Source organism: Puntigrus tetrazona, unplaced genomic scaffold (assembly GCF_018831695.1).
Source record: "Puntigrus tetrazona isolate hp1 unplaced genomic scaffold, ASM1883169v1 S000000991, whole genome shotgun sequence".
Classification (NCBI taxonomy): domain Eukaryota; kingdom Metazoa; phylum Chordata; class Actinopteri; order Cypriniformes; family Cyprinidae; genus Puntigrus; species Puntigrus tetrazona.
In genome coordinates this window covers 94,891-118,289 of record NW_025048586.1, presented here as the reverse complement: position 1 = coordinate 118,289, position 23,399 = coordinate 94,891, and the positions used below count along the sequence as shown (strand labels likewise).

At 39.3% G+C, this 23,399-nt stretch overlaps 2 non-coding genes and 27 pseudogenes across 2 annotated transcripts; all 29 read right to left on the bottom strand.

The window, feature by feature from the left end:
- Positions 1 to 5,566: 5,566 nt before the first annotated feature.
- Positions 5,567 to 5,684, bottom strand: LOC122339100 (annotated as a pseudogene).
- A 273-nt stretch (positions 5,685 to 5,957) lies between these two features.
- LOC122339007 lies at positions 5,958 to 6,076 on the bottom strand (annotated as a pseudogene).
- Positions 6,077 to 6,350: 274 nt separating this feature from the next.
- On the bottom strand, positions 6,351 to 6,467 carry LOC122339139 (annotated as a pseudogene).
- Positions 6,468 to 6,737: 270 nt separating this feature from the next.
- LOC122339115 lies at positions 6,738 to 6,858 on the bottom strand (annotated as a pseudogene).
- Positions 6,859 to 7,134: 276 nt separating this feature from the next.
- LOC122339066 lies at positions 7,135 to 7,253 on the bottom strand (annotated as a pseudogene).
- A 277-nt stretch (positions 7,254 to 7,530) lies between these two features.
- On the bottom strand, positions 7,531 to 7,649 carry LOC122339006 (annotated as a pseudogene).
- Positions 7,650 to 7,922: 273 nt separating this feature from the next.
- On the bottom strand, positions 7,923 to 8,039 carry LOC122339145 (annotated as a pseudogene).
- Positions 8,040 to 8,312: 273 nt separating this feature from the next.
- Positions 8,313 to 8,431, bottom strand: LOC122339156 (annotated as a pseudogene).
- A 274-nt stretch (positions 8,432 to 8,705) lies between these two features.
- LOC122339138 lies at positions 8,706 to 8,824 on the bottom strand. Its single transcript, XR_006249917.1, has one exon. It is a non-coding gene; the product is annotated as a 5S ribosomal RNA (ribosomal RNA).
- Positions 8,825 to 9,098: 274 nt separating this feature from the next.
- Positions 9,099 to 9,214, bottom strand: LOC122339103 (annotated as a pseudogene).
- A 660-nt stretch (positions 9,215 to 9,874) lies between these two features.
- On the bottom strand, positions 9,875 to 9,991 carry LOC122339128 (annotated as a pseudogene).
- Positions 9,992 to 10,267: 276 nt separating this feature from the next.
- Positions 10,268 to 10,386, bottom strand: LOC122339063 (annotated as a pseudogene).
- Positions 10,387 to 10,659: 273 nt separating this feature from the next.
- Positions 10,660 to 10,777, bottom strand: LOC122339105 (annotated as a pseudogene).
- A 273-nt stretch (positions 10,778 to 11,050) lies between these two features.
- On the bottom strand, positions 11,051 to 11,169 carry LOC122339005 (annotated as a pseudogene).
- A 279-nt stretch (positions 11,170 to 11,448) lies between these two features.
- On the bottom strand, positions 11,449 to 11,567 carry LOC122339155 (annotated as a pseudogene).
- Positions 11,568 to 11,840: 273 nt separating this feature from the next.
- On the bottom strand, positions 11,841 to 11,959 carry LOC122339189 (annotated as a pseudogene).
- A 271-nt stretch (positions 11,960 to 12,230) lies between these two features.
- Positions 12,231 to 12,349, bottom strand: LOC122339015 (annotated as a pseudogene).
- A 274-nt stretch (positions 12,350 to 12,623) lies between these two features.
- Positions 12,624 to 12,742, bottom strand: LOC122339188 (annotated as a pseudogene).
- A 274-nt stretch (positions 12,743 to 13,016) lies between these two features.
- LOC122339162 lies at positions 13,017 to 13,135 on the bottom strand. The gene has a single exon (XR_006249918.1). It is a non-coding gene; the product is annotated as a 5S ribosomal RNA (ribosomal RNA).
- A 275-nt stretch (positions 13,136 to 13,410) lies between these two features.
- LOC122339069 lies at positions 13,411 to 13,528 on the bottom strand (annotated as a pseudogene).
- Positions 13,529 to 13,803: 275 nt separating this feature from the next.
- LOC122339086 lies at positions 13,804 to 13,920 on the bottom strand (annotated as a pseudogene).
- A 273-nt stretch (positions 13,921 to 14,193) lies between these two features.
- On the bottom strand, positions 14,194 to 14,310 carry LOC122339121 (annotated as a pseudogene).
- A 6,131-nt stretch (positions 14,311 to 20,441) lies between these two features.
- On the bottom strand, positions 20,442 to 20,560 carry LOC122339187 (annotated as a pseudogene).
- Positions 20,561 to 21,229: 669 nt separating this feature from the next.
- LOC122339114 lies at positions 21,230 to 21,345 on the bottom strand (annotated as a pseudogene).
- A 272-nt stretch (positions 21,346 to 21,617) lies between these two features.
- On the bottom strand, positions 21,618 to 21,737 carry LOC122339119 (annotated as a pseudogene).
- Positions 21,738 to 22,008: 271 nt separating this feature from the next.
- Positions 22,009 to 22,125, bottom strand: LOC122339085 (annotated as a pseudogene).
- A 275-nt stretch (positions 22,126 to 22,400) lies between these two features.
- On the bottom strand, positions 22,401 to 22,519 carry LOC122339186 (annotated as a pseudogene).
- A 273-nt stretch (positions 22,520 to 22,792) lies between these two features.
- On the bottom strand, positions 22,793 to 22,911 carry LOC122339185 (annotated as a pseudogene).
- A 274-nt stretch (positions 22,912 to 23,185) lies between these two features.
- LOC122339014 lies at positions 23,186 to 23,304 on the bottom strand (annotated as a pseudogene).
- Between the last annotated feature and the right edge of the window lie 95 nt (positions 23,305 to 23,399).

Genomic DNA, 23,399 nt, shown 5'->3' with positions numbered 1-23,399 from the left:
CTCTTAATAACGTAGAGATGAAGAAACTTGTACACAAGGACACTGTAAAGCTGTTAGAAATATTGGCTGTTAGAGGCCTAAGGTCAGTTGTCAAAGTTGCAGTTTGCAAAAAGGAGGTGACGTTTCTAGGTCACATTATCAACAAGCCAGGAAAATCTCTAACACAAAAGAGAATAGAGGCAATTCAAAAGATTCCAAAGCCTCTGACAAAAAAAACAGCTCATGTCATTTTTGGGAATGTGTTCATATTGTAGAACATTTATTCCCAACTATGCCGATGAAGAGTCACCTTTGAAGCGCTTTGGCTCACGGAAAAAGGTTGCAGCCACATGACAAACTGACCTGGACTCCTGAAGCAGAGAGAAAGCATTTGAAAGGTTGAAATGTTGTTACAGACATCCCCAAGTCTGGGACTTCCAGACCCTGAGAGAAATTTTGTACAAACAGTTGATGAGAAAAATGGTTTCATGTCTTCTGTTCTGTTACAGGATCACGGGGGAAAGCTGAGACCGGTGGCATATTTTTCAAGTAAACTCGACCCTGTGGCAGCAGGTCTACCAAATTGTCTGAGAGCTGTAGCAGCAGCAGAAAAAGCTATTTTAGCTTCAAGGGAAATTGTGGGATATTCTGATGTAACATTACTGAGTGCCACACGCTGTCTCTATGATCCTGTTGGAACAGAAAACATCTCATTTGTCAACAGCCAGATGGCTCAGATATAATACCATTCTATTGGAAATGCCAAACATCACAGTAAAACGGTGTACAGTATTGAATCCTGCCACACTGCTCCCCAACCGAGCAGGATGGCGAGAACATAATTGTATCGCCGCATTAGGAACAGGTGTGCACACCGCGACCAGATTAAAGAAACCCCCTTGACAATGCAGATTTGGTTTTGTTTGTTGATGGTTCAGCGTCTAGAGACCCAGAAGCCGGTAAAAGCAACAGAGTAGATTACGCAGTAACCACCGCGCATCACGACATTAATAAGCGGGCGCTCCCAGCGCATTACTCTGCGCAGCGGCCTTCGAATTAGTAGCATTAACAGAAGCCTGTAAAATCGCAGAAGGAAAAACAGTCACCATCTACACAGATTCTCGTTATGCTTTTTCGACCTGTCATGATTTTTGGCTCTATGGCGATGTAGGAAATTTCTAAAATCCGATGGAAAACCCATCCAAAATCATGATAAAATAGCAGCCTTGTTAGAAGCGATTTTGCTTCCAAGGTCGATTGCTATTTGCAAGTGCGTCGCGCATTCCAAGTTTAACGATTTTTGTATCATTAGGAAACAAGCGCGCTGATATCGCTCACTGAAGAACGCAACAAAGGAACAGAACCTTCTCTTACATGTGTAACTGTTGCGATGACGAACTAACCTTCCCTTCTAGTTCTCTTGCAGCTATGCAGGGTTTCGCAACACCAGAGAAGAAAAAACAATGGGTGAAGGCCGAGTGCAAGCTGAAAGACAACGTTTGGCTGAGCACGAAGACAAACCTTGTTTGCCAAAACACTTTTCCACACTATGCCAAATTAGTGCAGGTTAGATCACATAAGCAAAATGGGAATGTTTGACATGATCAATCAATATTGGTTTACAAAGGATTTACTTCCTTTGCAGACAAATATTGTCAATCTTGTATGATCTGTGCCACAAATAATGTAGGAAGAGGACAACAGGTCCCTTTGGCAGCACATCCACCACCAAGTCAACCTTTTGATCACATAATGTTCGATTTCATTGAACTGACACCATGTGAAGGTAAGAAATTCTGCCTTGTTTTGGTTGATATGTTCTCAAAATGGGTGGAAGTCTTCCCCACATCTAAGCAAAATGCTGGGGCTGTTGCAAGGCACTAGTGTCTGAGATGCGTCCCAAGATAGAATACCAAAAGATTTAAGTAGTGATAATGGCACACCTTTTGCTAATGAGGCAATCGATCAGGTTGGGAAATTCTTGGGAATTGACATCACGTAAACATACCTCCTATCATCCAGCGTCGGGGGTAGTGTTGAAAGAGAAAATGGAATTTTGAAAAATAAACTGGCAAAGTGTTGTGAGCAAACAGGTCTGTCTTGGGTCAAAGCACTTCCCATTGTGTTGATGTATATGAGAATGAGAAAAAGAGCAAAGTCTAATCTCAGTCCATTTGAAATCTTGTTTGGCAGGCCTCCATCGCTTGGGTGGGACCGGAACCCGACCATTGCCCTCTACTGCTCTGTGTGAAGATGACATGTTGAACTATTGCCAAAAATCTGTCTTGACTCTCTCTCAGATCTCTCAACAGGTCAGGACGCTCTACCTAAACCAGCAGAAGGATTTCTGCATGACATCGAACCTGGTGATTTTGCTTGGTGGTCAAAGGATTTCAGAAGGAAACATTGGAAATCAAGGAGGTGGAGCAGGCCGTTCCAGGTCCTGCTGATAATGCACTGCGGTTAAAGGTGGCTGAGAGGGCTACGTGGATACCACGCCAGCCACTGCAAAAAGGTCCCAGCACCACCAGAGGCGCGGCCCAATAAACAGTGATTGACCCGCTGCCCGTGCCAAGAGGGCGTCTGACTGACAAAGGTAAGCGACACACAGTGGTGTATGGGAGCTGAACGCGCAGCAACATCACTGTGTGGGAGTGAGCTGATGTCAGTACAGGCCAACGGATGCCGTAAAAAGAAAAAGGATTTTCCCATCACCATAGAAGAGCAAGGGCTCTATGGATCAGGCGGCCGTGGTGGAACACTAGATACCCGTTCACCCGATTCTATATAGCTGCTATAAGAGGAAAATAGGAAGCGGCGTATGTAAAGCAATTAGACAAATAGTTGAACAAGATAGTGCAGTGTTAGCTGTCATTACCACAATTGGCTGGAGAGCATCACATTTCTATGAAGGACAGACTGCTGCGTTCCTGTATAGTAAACCAAATATAAGACCTCAATTAGATAGAACAAACCAAGGGCAAATTTGTTTCTTCCTACAAAAGAAATATCAGGCGTCACGTGGCAGTATCTGAGCAAGATGGTATCCTCTAAATTGAGAAGGAAGAAGAATGAACAAGTTCAAAAACCTATCATGACTTGTACCCAAACCTCTTGACCCTAATCATAAGCATGGCGCTGGTGTCCTCTCATTTGCACTATTCATCATGATATACATGGAGAAACAACGTGAACATCATGTCACTGAATGTGACGATATGGTTAATCAAACTCTCCTCCGGCAAGTCAGAGCAGTCAAGACAGGAGATGAGCACTGGTTAGACCACCCGAATCCGCCACATCCATTATGCTAACAATATGTGGTGGAGGCTGCTTAACTTCACTGCTAAAGCAGATGGCTTGACTGACTGCCTACGTGTGTACTTTGCTCCCTCACAGCATAACCGGAGGATTGGTGTGGGCCTATCAAGACCAGATAAGGATCTGATCAAGCACATAACAGCAATATCAGTGGCAGCAGCAGGACTGCAGACACAGTGACTTCTGGATCATGGAGAATTCAACTGAGTGGACAAAGATTAGAACCCTAGAAGAGGGTGGCAGGCCGCATTGCTATAGTGAAAGACATACCATCTAACCTGACCTGTTATCGAAATGACGAGGACAAGACTCCATGGGAGAAATACCCATCAATCACTGCAATGAGATGTACAACTCACTCCTGATCACTCCAAGAAGCCGGTCACAAATGCATGGGGTGCTTGTTGAATTCCATCATTGGGGTGGGACTTCTGCCACAATGTCAGCATCAGCCCGGCGTTATCTCACGGTGCTTAACCCCTACGTGCGATGGGTGAGATGCAAACAAGATTGCTCAGAGGTCCACATTCCTGACAACGATGGTACCAGTGTGGTGGAGGAATGGTACTGGCTGTGTGGACATGTCGTGTATGCTTCACTGCCCCGACGGTGGACAGGCACATGTGCTATGGTACAGTTATATGGAGGAGGCGATAAGCGGTAAGAGCACCAGAACAACTTCACACGAAGAAGCCAGGACATCGCCTCACTAAGGCCAGAGAGAAATCGAGAAGAGGTAGCTTCACTGCGTGACCGAGTCAAGATATCAAGCCTTGGGACGGGACAACCCTGTCCCGAAAGAACATCGACTATGGAGCGGAGCTGAGAAATTCTTCCAGGCTTTGGTCCGTCTCTTGGTGTGGCATTCCTCCAAAATGAAGTGGAAGTGACACGGGTATGAACTAATCAGCTTATGAATACCACAAAGGTAATGATGGAGGATCAGGAGGAACTGAGAGGCCTGAGACTGACAGCGTTGCAGAATCGACTTGTGTTGGATCAACTTACAGCCATTTCCCGGAGGCGTGTGTGCTGTTGTAGGATCTGCATGTTGTACCTATATTCCTGACAATGATGCTGATGGTCATATGATAGATTTGGGTATTCAGAATATCACCAATGCGGTAAACAGGCTAAAGGCTAGGGAGATTAGTGCTGATGATGATGTGTGGGGATGGAATTGGTTCAAGGGATTATGGCAAAGGCTGAGTATATTGGTTTGCTTGCCATTTCAGCACTATCTGTGTTTGTTCTGTTACTGTGTATATGGCCTTGTGTGATGAGCATGGTAAAAGAAGCAGTGAATTCGACTATGAGAGCTTCTGCCACACGCAAATGATAATGTTTAATCACTGGGGGAGTAAGATAGAGGATAAATCCAGAAAGGTGGTGAATATTGTTGATTGTGATGATTATGATGATTCAAGTGATGATGAAGAGTAACCTAATGGTTAAAGGGTCTCGAGTAGATAATTTCACAAGATAACACCATTTAAAGGAAAAATTCTACATTTCAGTAACGTTTTTATATATATATATATATAGTCAAGCGATGATTTCCTCAGATTGAGTTTTATGTAATCTCCAGTTAATCACATGTTAAAGATGTTTATTATGTTTTTTCAAACCCTTATTGTGTGATGGTGTGTTCTGAATCCATGTGAATTTACACACTTGATGTTATCGTTAAAGGGATTTTATTTTTATTATATTCTAATTTGACAGGTGATCAAGAATGATCAAAGGGAGGAGTGTAATGGAAATTATTCTAATTGATTACATTTAATGTTTATTGTTCACTTTTAACACTGAATTGAATTAACTTCACTATTAAACTAACTTTACTTAAAGATAGATTACATATATATATATATTCGTAACATCACGGTACTAGGCACGAACACAGAAACATATATTAGTGACCTGGAATGTTAGAGTTATGGGAAACATACACTGTGTGCGTGACAGTGGGTTAAACCCATGTTAAACAACCTCATGGGAGTACAGGATGCCCTATCTGTGCTAGGTATACAGGAGATAAACTGGAGAACAATCAGACACTGTAAGCACAGATGGGTGGCGTGACTTTGGACTATTTCAATTGGTTCAGAGATGAATTTGAGCGACCTTGGAATAACTCTGTTTAAAAGAACAGCTACTTTAAAAGGCAATTGAATTAAATAAGCAGTAAGGAAAGCAAAAGAGCTGGTCAAACTTTGGCCACACTAAGGGCCAGTGTATTAGATAAGTAGTGAAAAAACTCAAAAACTTACAGCACCTGGTATTCCTAGGCAGTCTCCCATCCAAGTACTAACTAGGCCCAACTCTGTAGCTTCTGAGATCAGGCGAGATCAGGCGTGAACAGAGGTGGTATGGCCGTAAGTGAAAGCTGCTGCAAAAGCCCCTATTTTAAGGTGAGGCACACTAAGTGCCATTATACTAGATAAGTAATGAATGAAATACAAAAAAATACTTCAAAATGAGCTACATTAAAGATAAGAGCATTAGTTAAGTAGTTAAAAACAGTCAAACTCTGTTTAAAGAACAGCTACTTTAAAGGCAATTGAATTAAATAAGCAGTAAGGGAAAGCAAAGAGCTGGTCAAACTTTGGCCACACTAAGGGCCAGTGTATTAGATAAGTAGTGAAAAAACTCAAAACTTACAGCACCTGGTATTCCTAGGCAGTCTCCCATCCAAGTACTAACTAGGCCCAACTCTGCTTAGCTTCTGAGATCAGGCGAGATCAGGCGTGAACAGGGTGGTATGGCCGTAAGCGAAAGCTGCTGCAAAAGCCCCTATTTTAAGGTGGGGCACACTAATTGCCATTATACTAGATAAGTAATGAATGAAATACAAAAAAATACTTCAAAATGAGCTACATTAAAGATAAGAGCATTAGTTAAGTAGTTAAAAACAGTCAAACTCTGTTTAAAGAACAGCTACTTTAAAGGCAATTGAATTAAATAAGCAGTAAGGAAAGCAAGAGAGCTGGTCAAACTTTGGCCACACTAAGGGCCAGTGTATTAGATAAGTAGTGAAAAAACTCAAAAACTTACAGCACCTGGTATTCCTAGGCAGTCTCCCATCCAAGTACTAACTAGGCCCAACTCTGTAGCTTCTGAGATCAGGCGAGATCAGGCGTGAACAGGGTGGTATGGCCGTGTGAAAGCTGCTGCAAAAGCCCCTATTTTAAGGTGAGGCACACTAAGTGCCATTATACTAGATAAGTAATGAATGAAATACAAAAAAATACTTCAAAATGAGCTACATTAAAGATAAGAGCATTAGTTAAGTAGTTAAAAACAGTCAAACTCTGTTTAAAGAACAGCTACTTTAAAGGCAATTGAATTAAATAAGCAGTAAGGAAAGCAAAGAGCTGGTCAAACTTTGGCCACACTAAGGGCCAGTGTATTAGATAAGTAGTGAAAAAACTCAAAACTTACAGCACCTGGTATTCCTAGGCAGTCTCCCATCCAGAAGTACTAACTAGGCCCAACTCTGCTTAGCTTCTGAGATCAGGCGAGATCAGGCGTGAACAGGGTGGTATGGCCGTGAAAGCGAAAGCTGCTGCAAAAGCCCCTATTTTAAGGTGAGGCACACTAAGTGCCATTATACTAGATAAGTAATGAATGAAATACAAAAAATACTTTAAAATGAGCTACATTAAAGATAAGAGCATTAGTTAAGTAGTTAAAAACAGTCAAACTCTGTTTAAAGAACAGCTACTTTAAAGGCAATTGAATTAAATAAGCAGTAAAGGGAAAGCAAAGAGCTGGTCAAACTTTGGCCACACTAAGGGCCAGTGTATTAGATAAGTAGTGAAAAAACTCAAAAACTTACAGCACCTGGTATTCCTAGGCAGTCTCCCATCCAAGTACTAACTAGGCCCAACTCTGCTTAGCTTCTGAGATCAGGCGAGATCAGGCGTGAACAGGGTGGTATGGCCGTGTAAGTTGAAAGCTGCTGCAAAAGCCCCTATTTTAAGGTGAGGCACACTAAGTGCCATTATACTAGATAAGTAATGAATGAAATACAAAAAAAATGCTTCAAAATGAGCTACATTAAAGATAAGAGCATTAGTTAAGTAGTTAAAAACAGTCAAACTCTGTTTAAAGAACAGCTACTTTAAAGGCAATTGAATTAAATAAGCAGTAAGGGAAAGCAAAGAGCTGGTCAAACTTTGGCCACACTAAGGGCCAGTGTATTAGATAAGTAGTGAAAAAACTCAAAACTTACAGCACCTGGTATTCCTAGGCAGTCTCCCATCCAAGTACTAACTAGGCCCAACTCTGCTTAGCTTCTGAGATCAGGCGAGATCAGGCGTGAACAGGGTGGTATGGCCGTAAGCGAAAGCTGCTGCAAAAGCCCCTATTTTAAGGTGAGGCACACTAAGTGCCATTATACTAGATAAGTAATGAATGAAATACAAAAAAATACTTCAAAATGAGCTACATTAAAGATAAGAGCATTAGTTAAGTAGTTAAAAACAGTCAAACTCTGTTTAAAGAACAGCTACTTTAAAGGCAATTGAATTAAATAAGCAGTAAGGAAAGCAAAGAGCTGGTCAAACTTTGGCCACACTAAGAGCCAGTGTATTAGATAAGTAGTGAAAAAACTCAAAAACTTACAGCACCTGGTATTCCTAGGCAGTCTCCCATCCAAGTACTAACTAGGCCCAACTCTGTAGCTTCTGAGATCAGGCGAGATCAGGCGTGAACAGGGTGGTATGGCCGTAGCGAAAGCTGCTGCAAAAGCCCCTATTTTAAGGTGAGGCACACTAAGTGCCATTATACTAGATAAGTAATGAATGAAATACAAAAAAATACTTCAAAATGAGCTACATTAAAGATAAGAGCATTAGTTAAGTAGTTAAAAACAGTCAAACTCTGTTTAAAGAACAGCTACTTTAAAGGCAATTGAATTAAATAAGCAGTAAAGGGAAAGCAAAGAGCTGGTCAAACTTTGGCCACACTAAGGGCCAGTGTATTAGATAAGTAGTGAAAAAACTCAAAACTTACAGCACCTGGTATTCCTAGGCAGTCTCCCATCCAAGTACTAACTAGGCCCAACTCTGCTTAGCTTCTGAGATCAGGCGAGATCAGGCGTGAACAGGGTGGTATGGCCGTAAGTGAAAGCTGCTGCAAAAGCCCCTATTTTAAGGTGAGGCACACTAAGTGCCATTATACTAGATAAGTAATGAATGAAATACAAAAAAAATACTTCAAAATGAGCTACATTAAAGATAAGAGCATTAGTTAAGTAGTTAAAAACAGTCAAACTCTGTTTAAAGAACAGCTACTTTAAAGGCAATTGAATTAAATAAGCAGTAAGGAAAGCAAAGAGCTGGTCAAACTTTGGCCACACTAAGGGCCAGTGTATTAGATAAGTAGTGAAAAAACTCAAAAACTTACAGCACCTGGTATTCCTAGGCAGTCTCCCATCCAAGTACTAACTAGGCCCAACTCTGCTTAGCTTCTGAGATCAGACGAGATCAGGCGTGAACAGGGTGGTATGGCCGTAAGCAAAAGCTGCTGCAAAAAGCCCCCTATTTTAAGGTGAGGCACACTAAGAGCCATTATACTAGATAAGTAATGAATGAAATACAAAAAATACTTCAAAATGAGCTACATTAAAGATAAGAGCATTAGTTAAGTAGTTAAAAACAGTCAAACTCTGTTTAAAGAACAGCTACTTTAAAGGCAATTGAATTAAATAAGCAGTAAGGAAAGCAAAAGAGCTGGTCAAACTTTGGCCACACTAAGGGCCAGTGTATTAGATAAGTAGTGAAAAAACTCAAAACTTACAGCACCTGGTATTCCTAGGCAGTCTCCCATCCAAGTACTAACTAGGCCCAACTCTGCTTAGCTTCTGAGATCAGATCAGGCGTGAACAGGGTGTGGTATGGCCGTAAGCGAAAGCTGCTGCAAAAGCCCCTATTTTAAGGTGAGGCACACTAAGTGCCATTATACTAGATAAGTAATGAATGAAATACAAAAAATACTTCAAAATGAGCTACATTAAAGATAAGAGCATTAGTTAAGTAGTTAAAAACAGTCAAACTCTGTTTAAAGAACAGCTACTTTAAAGGCAATTGAATTAAATAAGCAGTAAGGGAAAGCAAAGAGCTGGTCAAACTTTGGCCACACTAAGGGCCAGTGTATTAGATAAGTAGTGAAAAACTCAAAAACTTACAGCACCTGGTATTCCTAGGCAGTCTCCCATCCAAGTACTAACTAGGCCCAACTCTGTAGCTTCTGAGATCAGGCGAGATCAGGCGTGAACAGGTGTGGTATGGCCGTGAAAGCTGCTGCAAAAGCCCCTATTTTAAGGTGAGGCACACTAAGTGCCATTATACTAGATAAGTAATGAATGAAATACAAAAAATACTTCAAAATGAGCTACATTAAAGATAAGAGCATTAGTTAAGTAGTTAAAAACAGTCAAACTCTGTTTAAAGAACAGCTACTTTAAAGGCAATTGAATTAAATAAGCAGTAAGGAAAGCAAAAAGAGCTGGTCAAACTTTGGCCACACTAAGGGCCAGTGTATTAGATAAGTAGTGAAAAAACTCAAAAACTTACAGCACCTGGTATTCCTAGGCAGTCTCCCATCCAAGTACTAACTAGGCCCAACTCTGTAGCTTCTGAGATCAGGCGAGATCAGGCGTGAACAGGGTGGTATGGCCGTGAAAGCGAAAGCTGCTGCAAAAAGCCCCTATTTTAAGGTGAGGCACACTAAGTGCCATTATACTAGATAAGTAATGAATGAAATACAAAAAATACTTCAAAATGAGCTACATTAAAGATAAGAGCATTAGTTAAGTAGTTAAAAACAGTCAAACTCTGTTTAAAGAACAGCTACTTTAAAGGCAATTGAATTAAATAAGCAGTAAGGGAAAGCAAAGAGCTGGTCAAACTTTGGCCACACTAAGGGCCAGTGTATTAGATAAGTAGTGAAAAAACTCAAAAACTTACAGCACCTGGTATTCCTAGGCAGTCTCCCATCCAAGTACTAACTAGGCCCAACTCTGCTTAGCTTCTGAGATCAGGCGAGATCAGGCGTGAACAGGGTGGTATGGCCGTAGCGAAAGCTGCTGCAAAAAGCCCCTATTTTAAGGTGAGGCACACTAAGTGCCATTATACTAGATAAGTAATGAATGAAATACAAAAAATACTTCAAAATGAGCTACATTAAAGATAAGGCATTAGTTAAGTAGTTAAAAACAGTCAAACTCTGTTTAAAGAACAGCTACTTTAAAGGCAATTGAATTAAATAAGCAGTAAGGGAAAGCAAAAGAGCTGGTCAAACTTTGGCCACACTAAGGGCCAGTGTATTAGATAAGTAGTGAAAAAACTCAAAAACTTACAGCACCTGGTATTCCTAGGCAGTCTCCCATCCAAGTACTAACTAGGCCCAACTCTGTAGCTTCTGAGATCAGAGCGAGATCAGGCGTGAACAGGGTGGTATGGCCGTAAGAAAGCTGCTGCAAAAAGCCCCTATTTTAAGGTGAGGCACACTAAGTGCCATTATACTAGATAAGTAATGAATGAAATACAAAAAAATACTTCAAAATGAGCTACATTAAAGATAAGAGCATTAGTTAAGTAGTTAAAAACAGTCAAACTCTGTTTAAAGAACAGCTACTTTAAAGGCAATTGAATTAAATAAGCAGTAAAGGAAAGCAAAGAGCTGGTCAAACTTTGGCCACACTAAGGGCCAGTGTATTAGATAAGTAGTGAAAAAACTCAAAAACTTACAGCACCTGGTATTCCTAGGCAGTCTCCCATCCAAGTACTAACTAGGCCCAACTCTGCTTAGCTTCTGAGATCAGGCGAGATCAGGCGTGAACAGGGTGGTATGGCCGTAAGCTGAAAGCTGCTGCAAAAGCCCCTATTTTAAGGTGAGGCACACTAAGTGCCATTATACTAGATAAGTAATGAATGAAATACATAAAAAAAAATACTTCAAAATGAGCTACATTAAAGATAAGAGCATTAGTTAAGTAGTTAAAAACAGTCAAACTCTGTTTAAAGAACAGCTACTTTAAAGGCAATTGAATTAAATAAGCAGTAAGGGGAAAGCAAAGAGCTGGTCAAACTTTGGCCACACTAAGGGCCAGTGTATTAGATAAGTAGTGAAAAAACTCAAAACTTACAGCACCTGGTATTCCTAGGCAGTCTCCCATCCAAGTACTAACTAGGCCCAACTCTGCTTAGCTTCTGAGATCAGGCGAGATCAGGCGTGAACAGGGTGGTATGGCCGTAAGTGAAAGCTGCTGCAAAAAGCCCCTATTTTAAGGTGAGGCACACTAAGTGCCATTATACTAGATAAGTAATGAATGAAATACAAAAAAATACTTCAAAATGAGCTACATTAAAGATAAGAGCATTAGTTAAGTAGTTAAAAACAGTCAAACTCTGTTTAAAGAACAGCTACTTTAAAGGCAATTGAATTAAATAAGCAGTAAGGAAAGCAAAGAGCTGGTCAAACTTTGGCCACACTAAGGGCCAGTGTATTAGATAAGTAGTGAAAAACTCAAAAACTTACAGCACCTGGTATTCCTAGGCAGTCTCCCATCCAAGTACTAACTAGGCCCAACTCTGCTTAGCTTCTGAGATCAGGCGAGATCAGGCGTGAACAGGGTGGTATGGCCGTAAGCAAAGCTGCTGCAAAAAGCCCCTATTTTAGGTGAGGCACACTAAGTGCCATTATACTAGATAAGTAATGAATGAAATACAAAAAAATACTTCAAAATGAGCTACATTAAAGATAAGAGCATTAGTTAAGTAGTTAAAAACAGTCAAACTCTGTTTAAAGAACAGCTACTTTAAAGGCAATTGAATTAAATAAGCAGTAAGGAAAGCAAAGAGCTGGTCAAACTTTGGCCACACTAAGGGCCAGTGTATTAGATAAGTAGTGAAAAAACTCAAAACTTACAGCACCTGGTATTCCTAGGCAGTCTCCCATCCAAGTACTAACTAGGCCCAACTCTGCTTAGCTTCTGAGATCAGGCGAGATCAGGCGTGAACAGGGTGGGATGGCCGTAAGCTAAAGCTGCTGCAAAAAGCCCCTATTTTAAGGTGAGGCACACTAAGTGCCATTATACTAGATAAGTAATGAATGAAATACAAAAAAATACTTCAAAATGAGCTACATTAAAGATAAGAGCATTAGTTAAGTAGTTAAAAACAGTCAAACTCTGTTTAAAGAACAGCTACTTTAAAGGCAATTGAATTAAATAAGCAGTAAGGGAAAGCAAAGAGCTGGTCAAACTTTGGCCACACTAAGGGCCAGTGTATTAGATAAGTAGTGAAAAACTCAAAAACTTACAGCACCTGGTATTCCTAGGCAGTCTCCCATCCAAGTACTAACTAGGCCCAACTCTGCTTAGCTTCTGAGATCAGGCGAGATCAGGCGTGAACAGGGTGGTATGGCCGTAAGCGAAAGCTGCTGCAAAAAGCCCCTATTTTAAGGTGAGGCACACTAAGTGCCATTATACTAGATAAGTAATGAATGAAATACAAAAAAATACTTCAAAATGAGCTACATTAAAGATAAGAGCATTAGTTAAGTAGTTAAAAACAGTCAAACTCTGTTTAAAGAACAGCTACTTTAAAGGCAATTGAATTAAATAAGCAGTAAGGGAAAGCAAAGAGCTGGTCAAACTTTGGCCACACTAAGGGCCAGTGTATTAGATAAGTAGTGAAAAAACTCAAAACTTACAGCACCTGGTATTCCTAGGCAGTCTCCCATCCAAGTACTAACTAGGCCCAACTCTGCTTAGCTTCTGAGATCAGACGAGATCAGGCGTGAACAGGGTGGTATGGCCGTAAGTGAAAGCTGCTGCAAAAAGCCCCCTATTTTAAGGTGAGGCACACTAAGTGCCATTATACTAGATAAGTAATGAATGAAATACAAAAAAATACTTCAAAATGAGCTACATTAAAGATAAGAGCATTAGTTAAGTAGTTAAAAACAGTCAAACTCTGTTTAAAGAACAGCTACTTTAAAGGCAATTGAATTAAATAAGCAGTAAGGAAAGCAAAGAGCTGGTCAAACTTTGGCCACACTAAGGGCCAGTGTATTAGATAAGTAGTGAAAAAACTCAAAAACTTACAGCACCTGGTATTCCTAGGCAGTCTCCCATCCAAGTACTAACTAGGCCCAACTCTGCTTAGCTTCTGAGATCAGGCGAGATCAGGCGTGAACAGGGTGGTATGGCGTAAGCGAAAGCTGCTGCAAAAAGCCCCTATTTTAAGGTGAGGCACACTAAGTGCCATTATACTAGATAAGTAATGAATGAAATACAAAAAAATACTTCAAAATGAGCTACATTAAAGATAAGAGCATTAGTTAAGTAGTTAAAAACAGTCAAACTCTGTTTAAAGAACAGCTACTTTAAAGGCAATTGAATTAAATAAGCAGTAAGGGAAAGCAAAGAGCTGGTCAAACTTTGGCCACACTAAGGGCCAGTGTATTAGATAAGTAGTGAAAAAACTCAAAAACTTACAGCACCTGGTATTCCTAGGCAGTCTCCCATCCAAGTACTAACTAGGCCCAACTCTGTAGCTTCTGAGATCAGGCGAGATCAGGCGTGAACAGGGTGGTATGGCCGTAAGCGAAAGCTGCTGCAAAAAGCCCCTATTTTAAGGTGAGGCACACTAAGTGCCATTATACTAGATAAGTAATGAATGAAATACAAAAAATACTTCAAAATGAGCTACATTAAAGATAAGAGCATTAGTTAAGTAGTTAAAAACAGTCAAACTCTGTTTAAAGAACAGCTACTTTAAAGGCAATTGAATTAAATAAGCAGTAAGGAAAGCAAAGAGCTGGTCAAACTTTGGCCACACTAAGGGCCAGTGTATTAGATAAGTAGTGAAAAAACTCAAAAACTTACAGCACCTGGTATTCCTAGGCAGTCTCCCATCCAAGTACTAACTAGGCCCAACTCTGTAGCTTCTGAGATCAGGCGAGATCAGGCGTGAACAGGGTGGTATGTCCGTAAGCGAAAGCTGCTGCAAAAAGCCCCCTATTTTAAGGTGAGGCACACTAAGTGCCATTATACTAGATAAGTAATGAATGAAATACAAAAAAAATACTTCAAAATGAGCTACATTAAAGATAAGAGCATTAGTTAAGTAGTTAAAAACAGTCAAACTCTGTTTAAAGAACAGCTACTTTAAAGGCAATTGAATTAAATAAGCAGTAAGGGAAAGCAAAGAGCTGGTCAAACTTTGGCCACACTAAGGGCCAGTGTATTAGATAAGTAGTGAAAAAACTCAAAAACTTACAGCACCTGGTATTCCTAGGCAGTCTCCCATCCAAGTACTAACTAGGCCCAACTCTGCTTAGCTTCTGAGATCAGGCGAGATCAGGCGTGAATTTTTTTTTTTTTTTTTTTTTTTTTGAACAGTCATATTTTAACAGTCATTCAATAACATTTCCAATCCAGAGTCCATTAAAATCTTGCAAACTTCCTTGGTAAAAACATTATAAAACAGACCAATTTTCTCTTCTTGTTTAAAATAATAAAACAAGCATTGAACATACTTTTCAAATTTCCTTTTAAACACATTCCACATCCAATAAAATATTTTCTTTTTGCCACTATCCTTCTTTCCCATATTGCACTCTTAATCAGCATCACAATTAAATTGATAAGTTTTTGTTTTACATTGCTTATCAAACCCAACATCACCACCTTATTCCATTCAAAACTTTCATTATCATCCCCTCTCAAACTTAAAATCAAACTTTTGCATTTACCATTAAAATCCTCCAGTTCGTTACAATATAAAAACAGGTGTAAAATCCTTCATCATTATCATTACAAACTTTACAAGTAGCGCTTCGTTCCATTCCAATTTTGTTTAAAATGACATCTGTAAAAATCACTTTGTGTCTAATAAAATATTCAGAGTTTTCCAATTTCGTTTGTACAAATTTTCCATTTAGGTTCCCCCATATACTGTCTTCTTTTAAATCGTTAAATTTCTGTAGCCAATATGCATTCACAGCAGGCTTCTTAAAAACAGCATTTCTAAAAACAGAGTAAAACCTTTTCACCGTACATTCATTAAAAACATGCAGTTTTCCCCGTCCTCACATACAAGTCTTTTTCTTGCTTGTCTTCTTCCATATTTTCAATTCTCTTTATCCACTCTTGCGGTATTGCATTCTTAATCACGTCATATTTGTTTATTATCTCTCGTGTGCTATAATCCTCCTTTGCCTCCTCCATCACATCCACAATGTATCGCACTGGTAAAAACCCTTCTTTAAATTCATATAAAACATCTCTGACTTTTGTGATCCCCACATCCCACCATTTCTTAAAAAATACCTCCTTCCCTTGATTTAAAATACAGTTGTTTAAGAATAAAGGCTGATTTAAAATGTTCTCTCGACCTTGTGGCTTAAAATGCACATTATTTAAAAATTTGCTCCACGCCCCCAGTAGTTCTTTATAAAAATCTGGCAGCATATCCGTCATCCATTTTTGTTTTCATCCATAAAATGTGGTCCCCCAAATTAAAATGACTACATTTATTTAAAAAATACCCCATTGTTCTCTTCCATGCCGCTTTGTTATCTTCGTCCATGTACTTTTGAATCATTTTTACCCTCAGACTGTTCTTTCTTTGTTCCACATCCATTAACCCCAATCCTCCCTTCCCCACCTCTCCAATTAAAGTGTTATGTGCTATTCTTGGTGGCTTTCCTTCCCATAAAAATCTAAAAACATTTGTTCAGCCTTTTTTCTACCCACAACAGCATAGATGCCACATATAAAATATGCCATAACTTAGAAACCATTAAAACATTCAAAATTAAAACCTTTCCTTTCAAAGTTAATGACATTAATTTCCAAAAGATCAACCTTCTCTCAATCCCTCCTAAAATTTCTTCCCACATTGTTCCTTCCGCTTTCTTTTCATCCCTCCCCATTATAATACCTAAAATCTTTATTTCATTAGTTTCCCTAAAAGTAAAGTGCCGGTTAAAACCTCCGTCCCCCCAAATCTCATGTACACCGTTTTATCCTCATTAACTTTAGCCCCCGATGCCCTGCAAAATTTTTGTACTACTTTCATTGATTCCCTTACACTGGCCAGATCTTTTAACATTAGTGTTGTATCATCAGCATACTGAAATATATTATTCTCCCCTCCTTCTATACCTATCCCTTTTATTTGTCCCTCCTTCTTTATCGCTAATCCCAGTGGTTCTGCGACTAAAGCATATAAAAGTGCCGACAACGGGCAACCCTGCCTAATTGATCTAGTTAAATTACAACAGTCTGTTAAAAACCCATTGCATTTTACTCTCGTTACAGCACCTTTATATAAAATTTTAATCCATTTAATAAAATTCCTCCCAAAACCAAAACGCTTTAAAACCCCAAATAAAAAATCATGCTCTACCCTGTCAAAAGCCTTCTCAAAGTCCAAACTGATTATAAAACCATCTTTCCTCTTTTTGAGGTTATATACCTTATTGTGTCTTTTATGCTCATTGTTGTATCCATAATGTCCCTTCCTTTAATGCTGTACGCTTGGTTTGTTTTGATTATACTGGGCATCACTTCTTTTAATCTGTTAGCTAAAACTTTGGATAAAATCTTCAGATCGGTGTTAAGCATTGTTATAGGCCTATAATTTTTAACTCCACTTTGTCTCCTTTCCTTTTATATATCAGCTTCATTAATCCCATTCCCATCCTTTGGTTCATCTCATCTTTCCTAAAAATCTCATCAAATACTTCTTTTAAAATACCGGTTAAAAAATCTTTAAAAACAATGTAAAACTCACTCCCCAACCCATCTATGCCTGGACTTTTCCTTTTGTTTAAGTCACTTATTGCTCTTTTATTTCTTCTTCTTTTACTTCATCATCACACTCTTTTTATCAATTTCTCCTACTCTTGATTTTATTTGCATTAGTAGTTCCTCTTTTTCTCCTTCTTTTATCCCCTCCATTACAGAACAAGTTTTCATAGTATGATTGTATTTCTTTCAAGATTTCTCCATTTTCTTCTACTATCCTCCCATTTTTGCCCCTTATTTCTTTAATCATTTCTGCTTTTCCTCTTCTTTTCTCCAGATCAAAGAAAAACTTTGTGCACTTCTCCCCCTCCACTGTATATTTTGCTTTACTTCTTAATCTTGCGCCTTCATATTTCTTCTCTTCCATTTCCTTCAGTCTACCCTCAATTTCTTTTATTTTCTGAATGCTTTTTTCTGCCTTACCCAGTTCCTCATTTAATTTCACTCTTAGCTCTCTTTCCTTGTTTTTCTTACATTTTTGAACTAATTTGCAATATCTTATTGTAAATTTTTTACCAGATATTTCACATTCTCCCACCACATTCGCTTATCCTCATTATACATTTCATTTCCTTTTTCCTTTTCAATGATCTCCTTTATACTGAAAACATAATCTTCATTCTTTAAAATCTCTGTATTTAAAATCCATACTCCTGGCCCTCTTTGCACTTTACTCCAGTCCACTCTAAAATATAAAAACTTGTGATCGCTAAAGCTTGTCTCTTCATACATAATCTTTTGTATAAAATTCTCCATATTTCTCGTACATAAAATAAAATCAATTCTTGTTGCACACACAAACTGCCCCACTATTTGCCTCCTAGAAAATTCTTTTTTCTTTTCATTTCTTTCTCTCCACACATCGATCATATTATTCTCTTCCATTAATGCTTTTAATTCTTTTCTCCCCGTGTCAGTTTTAAACACCATTCCTTCTGCCATGTCTTGTTTGCTAAAAACTGTGTTAAAATCCCCCATCATTATTATTTCCTTATATTTCTTTACAATATTCCTTAAAACATTAAAAAAATCTTTCTTTTCTTTCTCTTCTGTTGGCGCGTGTATATTCACTAAAATCAGTTCCCGTCCCTCATAATCCACTTCCACAACCATACATTTCCCCATTTTATCTTTATACACTACTTTGCTTGCGTTAAAAACCCCTTTTCCCATTAAAAATGCCACTCCTCTCCCAGGCCTTCCATCCCCATTATTATACAAAATATCCCCTACCCACATCTTTTTATAGTCCATCATCACACTATCTTTCCAGTTTGTTTCCTGCAGAGCAATAACATCTTCTCCTTTACATTTTTCTTTCACTCTTTCAAATTTTCCCATGTCCATCAGTCCCCTTGCATTAAAAGCAACACATCTTAAAACCATGAAAGAAGGAAAAATAAGTACATAAAAAACATTACTCTCCATCTTCTCCCTCCAGCTCTCTTAACACTTCATAACAGTTAAAACTTTTTACTTTGTCCCGTATCATTATTTTTTTCCTTGCATTTCCAACATTTGGTTTTACCTTTAGTGCTCTCCTTCTTATTTGTCCTTTCCCCCTCTGTCTTTTTCTATGTTGTCCTTCCTTGCTTCTTCTTCAGTGTCCGTTTCTTTGTTTTGATCTTTCATTTCTTGTTCATCTTTCTCCACGTTATCCGGAAGTCTTTTAAAACTGTCCGATATTTCCATTTCTGTCCCTTGAGTGTCCTGTTCTCGTGTCGGTTCCTTCTTCTTTTCATTCTCTTTTATTCCTTCTCTTTCCTCTCTGTTGCCCATTCCTCCGTCTGTTTCTTTTGGTTGTAGTCCTTGTTGCTCTTGTCCTTTATCAAATTCTCCTTCCAGCGTCCCTGTTTCCTTCATGCACCTGTCTGTCCACCCGATGTTCCATACCTCCTTCCTCTCCCTCTATCCCACACTGCATAATTATTTAAAATTTGTTGACACTCTGGGCACTTTACTGCATTGCACTCTCTTGCAAAATGTCCCCTTTCTTTACATTTGTAGCAGGTGAAATCAGGGCATTCTTTTAGCAGATGTTCAGGGCTCATGCACAGCCTACAAGTCTTCACCTGATGGCTGTGCATCACCCGAAAGTACTGCGGCCCTTCTGCTGTTTCAAGCTTGGTGCTGTAGAGCAACGATGCCACCTCCTGGGGAACCTTACTTTTAGGAACCTTGTTCCATCTTCGGCGTCAGTGCCCAGGTAGCATCTTCTTTTAATTTTTGAGATGGGATTAACTCCCCATGACTCCAATTTTCCCATAATTTCCTTATCATCAAGGTAGACAGGCAGGTGCATGAAGGAAACAACATAATCTCTATTTTGCAGTCTTTTAACCTCACAGTTCACTCCTTTGATTAAGAGTCCATCAGTAAAATACTCACATATTTCCATATTTTCCATCGTTAGTTCAAATTCTTTCAATTGCCTTGGTCTTAGCGCCAGAATTGTCCCATTTCCACATTTGTCCGTCACTGCTTTAATAATATCCACCGCTGTCACATCGTTCACATTTTCCACATTCACAATCACCGTAGCCTCCTTTAAATATTTCCTTTCGTTGACCCTGTTCTTCATGTTTTGATCCATTCTATTTCCAACTCGTAGTCGCTTATCCAGTCCAGTGTCGTTTGCCGTGCGTGTTCCTCCTCCCGTTCCAGTGTCGTTTGCCTTGCGTGTTCCTCGTGCCCGTTCCAGTGTCGTTTGCCATGCATGTTCCTTGTGCCGTTGCATTGTCGTTTGCCCCACGTGTTCCTCGTGCCAGTCCAGTGTCATTTGCCATTAATCCGTCCATTAAAGAAAAAAGAAGAAAAAAAAAAAAGAAAAGCGTAACCACCCTCCAGCAAGCAAAAAAGCTGCTGTTGGGTGGTTTTATAACTGAAAAAAAAAACAACAAAAAACTAGCAAACTAAAGAAAAAGCAAAATACAAACACAAAAATTAACACAAAATGGAGGAGAGGCTACCTCTCCCTACTGCAGCCAACAACTTCCTGTGTGCTCTCTAGCGCCAACAGGGTGGTATGGCCGTGAGCGAAAGCTGCTGCAAAAAGGCCCCTATTTTAAGGTGAGGCACACTAAGTGCCATTATACTAGATAAGTAATGAATGAAATACAAAAAAATACTTCAAAATGAGCTACATTAAAGATAAGAGCATTAGTTAAGTAGTTAAAAACAGTCAAACTCTGTTTAAAGAACAGCTACTTTAAAGGCAATTGAATTAAATAAGCAGTAAGGGAAAGCAAAGAGCTGGTCAAACTTTGGCCACACTAAGGGCCAGTGTATTAGATAAGTAGTGAAAAAACTCAAAAACTTACAGCACCTGGTATTCCTAGGCAGTCTCCCATCCAAGTACTAACTAGGCCCAACTCTGCTTAGCTTCTGAGATCAGGCGAGATCAGGCGTGAACAGGGTGGTATGGCCGTAAGCGAAAGCTGCTGCAAAAAGCCCCCTATTTTAAGGTGAGGCACACTAAGTGCCATTATACTAGATAAGTAATGAATGAAATACAAAAAAATACTTCAAAATGAGCTACATTAAAGATAAGAGCATTAGTTAAGTAGTTAAAAACAGTCAAACTCTGTTTAAAGAACAGCTACTTTAAAGGCAATTGAATTAAATAAGCAGTAAGGGAAAGCAAAGAGCTGGTCAAACTTTGGCCACACTAAGGGCCAGTGTATTAGATAAGTAGTGAAAAAACTCAAAAACTTACAGCACCTGGTATTCCTAGGCAGTCTCCCATCCAGAAGTACTAACTAGGCCCAACTCTGTAGCTTCTGAGATCAGGCGAGATCAGGCGTGAACAGGGGTGGTATGGCCGTAAGCGAAAGCTGCTGCAAAAAGCCCTATTTTAAGGTGAGGCACACTAAGTGCCATTATACTAGATAAGTAATGAATGAAATACAAAAAATACTTCAAAATGAGCTACATTAAAGATAAGAGCATTAGTTAAGTAGTTAAAAACAGTCAAACTCTGTTTAAAGAACAGCTACTTTAAAGGCAATTGAATTAAATAAGCAGTAAAGGAAAGCAAAGAGCTGGTCAAACTTTGGCCACACTAAGGGCCAGTGTATTAGATAAGTAGTGAAAAAACTCAAAAACTTACAGCACCTGGTATTCCTAGGCAGTCTCCCATCCAAGTACTAACTAGGCCCAACTCTGTGCTTCTGAGATCAGGCGAGATCAGGCGTGAACAGGGTGGTATGGCCGTAAGCAAAAGCTGCTGCAAAAAGCCCCTATTTTAAGGTGAGGCACACTAAAGTGCCATTATACTAGATAAGTAATGAATGAAATACAAAAAATACTTCAAAATGAGCTACATTAAAGATAAGAGCATTAGTTAAGTAGTTAAAAACAGTCAAACTCTGTTTAAAGAACAGCTACTTTAAAGGCAATTGAATTAAATAAGCAGTAAGGAAAGCAAAGAGCTGGTCAAACTTTGGCCACACTAAGGGCCAGTGTATTAGATAAGTAGTGAAAAACTCAAAACTTACAGCACCTGGTATTCCTAGGCAGTCTCCCATCCAAGTACTAACTAGGCCCAACTCTGCTTAGCTTCTGAGATCAGGCGAGATCAGGCGTGAACAGGGTGGTATGGCGTGTGAAAGCTGCTGCAAAAAGCCCCCTATTTTAAGGTGAGGCACACTAAGTGCCATTATACTAGATAAGTAATGAATGAAATACAAAAAATACTTCAAAATGAGCTACATTAAAGATAAGAGCGTTAGTTAAGTAGTTAAAAACAGTCAAACTCTGTTTAAAGAACAGCTACTTTAAAGGCAATTGAATTAAATAAGCAGTAAGGGAAAGCAAAGAGCTGGTCAAACTTTGGCCACACTAAGAGGCCAGTGTATTAGATAAGTAGTGAAAAAACTCAAAACTTACAGCACCTGGTATTCCTAGGCAGTCTCCCATCCAAGTACTAACTAGGCCCAACTCTGTAGCTTCTGAGATCAGGCGAGATCAGGCGTGAACAGGGTGGTATGGCCGTAAGCGAAAGCTGCTGCATAAAAAGCCCCTATTTTAAGGTGAGGCACACTAAGTGCCATTATACTAGATAAGTAATGAATGAAATACAAAAAAATACTTCAAAATGAGCTACATTAAAGATAAGAGCATTAGTTAAGTAGTTAAAAACAGTCAAACTCTGTTTAAAGAACAGCTACTTTAAAGGCAATTGAATTAAATAAGCAGTAAGGGAAAGCAAAGAGCTGGTCAAACTTTGGCCACACTAAGGGCCAGTGTATTAGATAAGTAGTGAAAAACTCAAAACTTACAGCACCTGGTATTCCTAGGCAGTCTCCCATCCAAGTACTAACTAGGCCCAACTCTGCTTAGCTTCTGAGATCAGGCGAGATCAGGCGTGAACAGGGTGGTATGGCCGTAAGCGAAAGCTGCTGCAAAAAGCCCCTATTTTAAGGTGAGGCACACTAAGTGCCATTATACTAGATAAGTAATGAATGAAATACAAAAAATACTTCAAAATGAGCTACATTAAAGATAAGAGCATTAGTTAAGTAGTTAAAAACAGTCAAACTCTGTTTAAAGAACAGCTACTTTAAAGGCAATTGAATTAAATAAGCAGTAAGGAAAGCAAAGAGCTGGTCAAACTTTGGCCACACTAAGGGCCAGTGTATTAGATAAGTAGTGAAAAAACTCAAAAACTTACAGCACCTGGTATTCCTAGGCAGTCTCCCATCCAAGTACTAACTAGGCCCAACTCTGCTTAGCTTCTGAGATCAGGCGAGATCAGGCGTGAACAGGGTGGTATGGCCGTAAGCAAAAGCTGCTGCAAAAAGCCCCTATTTTAAGGTGAGGCACACTAAGTGCCATTATACTAGATAAGTAATGAATGAAATACAAAAAAATACTTCAAAATGAGCTACATTAAAGATAAGAGCATTAGTTAAGTAGTTAAAAACAGTCAAACTCTGTTTAAAGAACAGCTACTTTAAAGGCAATTGAATTAAATAAGCAGTAAGGGAAAGCAAAGAGCTGGTCAAACTTTGGCCACACTAAGGGCCAGTGTATTAGATAAGTAGTGAAAAAACTCAAAACTTACAGCACCTGGTATTCCTAGGCAGTCTCCCATCCAAGTACTAACTAGGCCCAACTCTGCTTAGCTTCTGAGATCAGGCGAGATCAGGCGTGAACAGGGTGGTATGGCCGAAAGCAAAGCTGCTGCAAAAAGCCCCTATTTTAAGGTGAGGCACACTAAGTGCCATTATACTAGATAAGTAATGAATGAAATACAAAAAAATACTTAAAA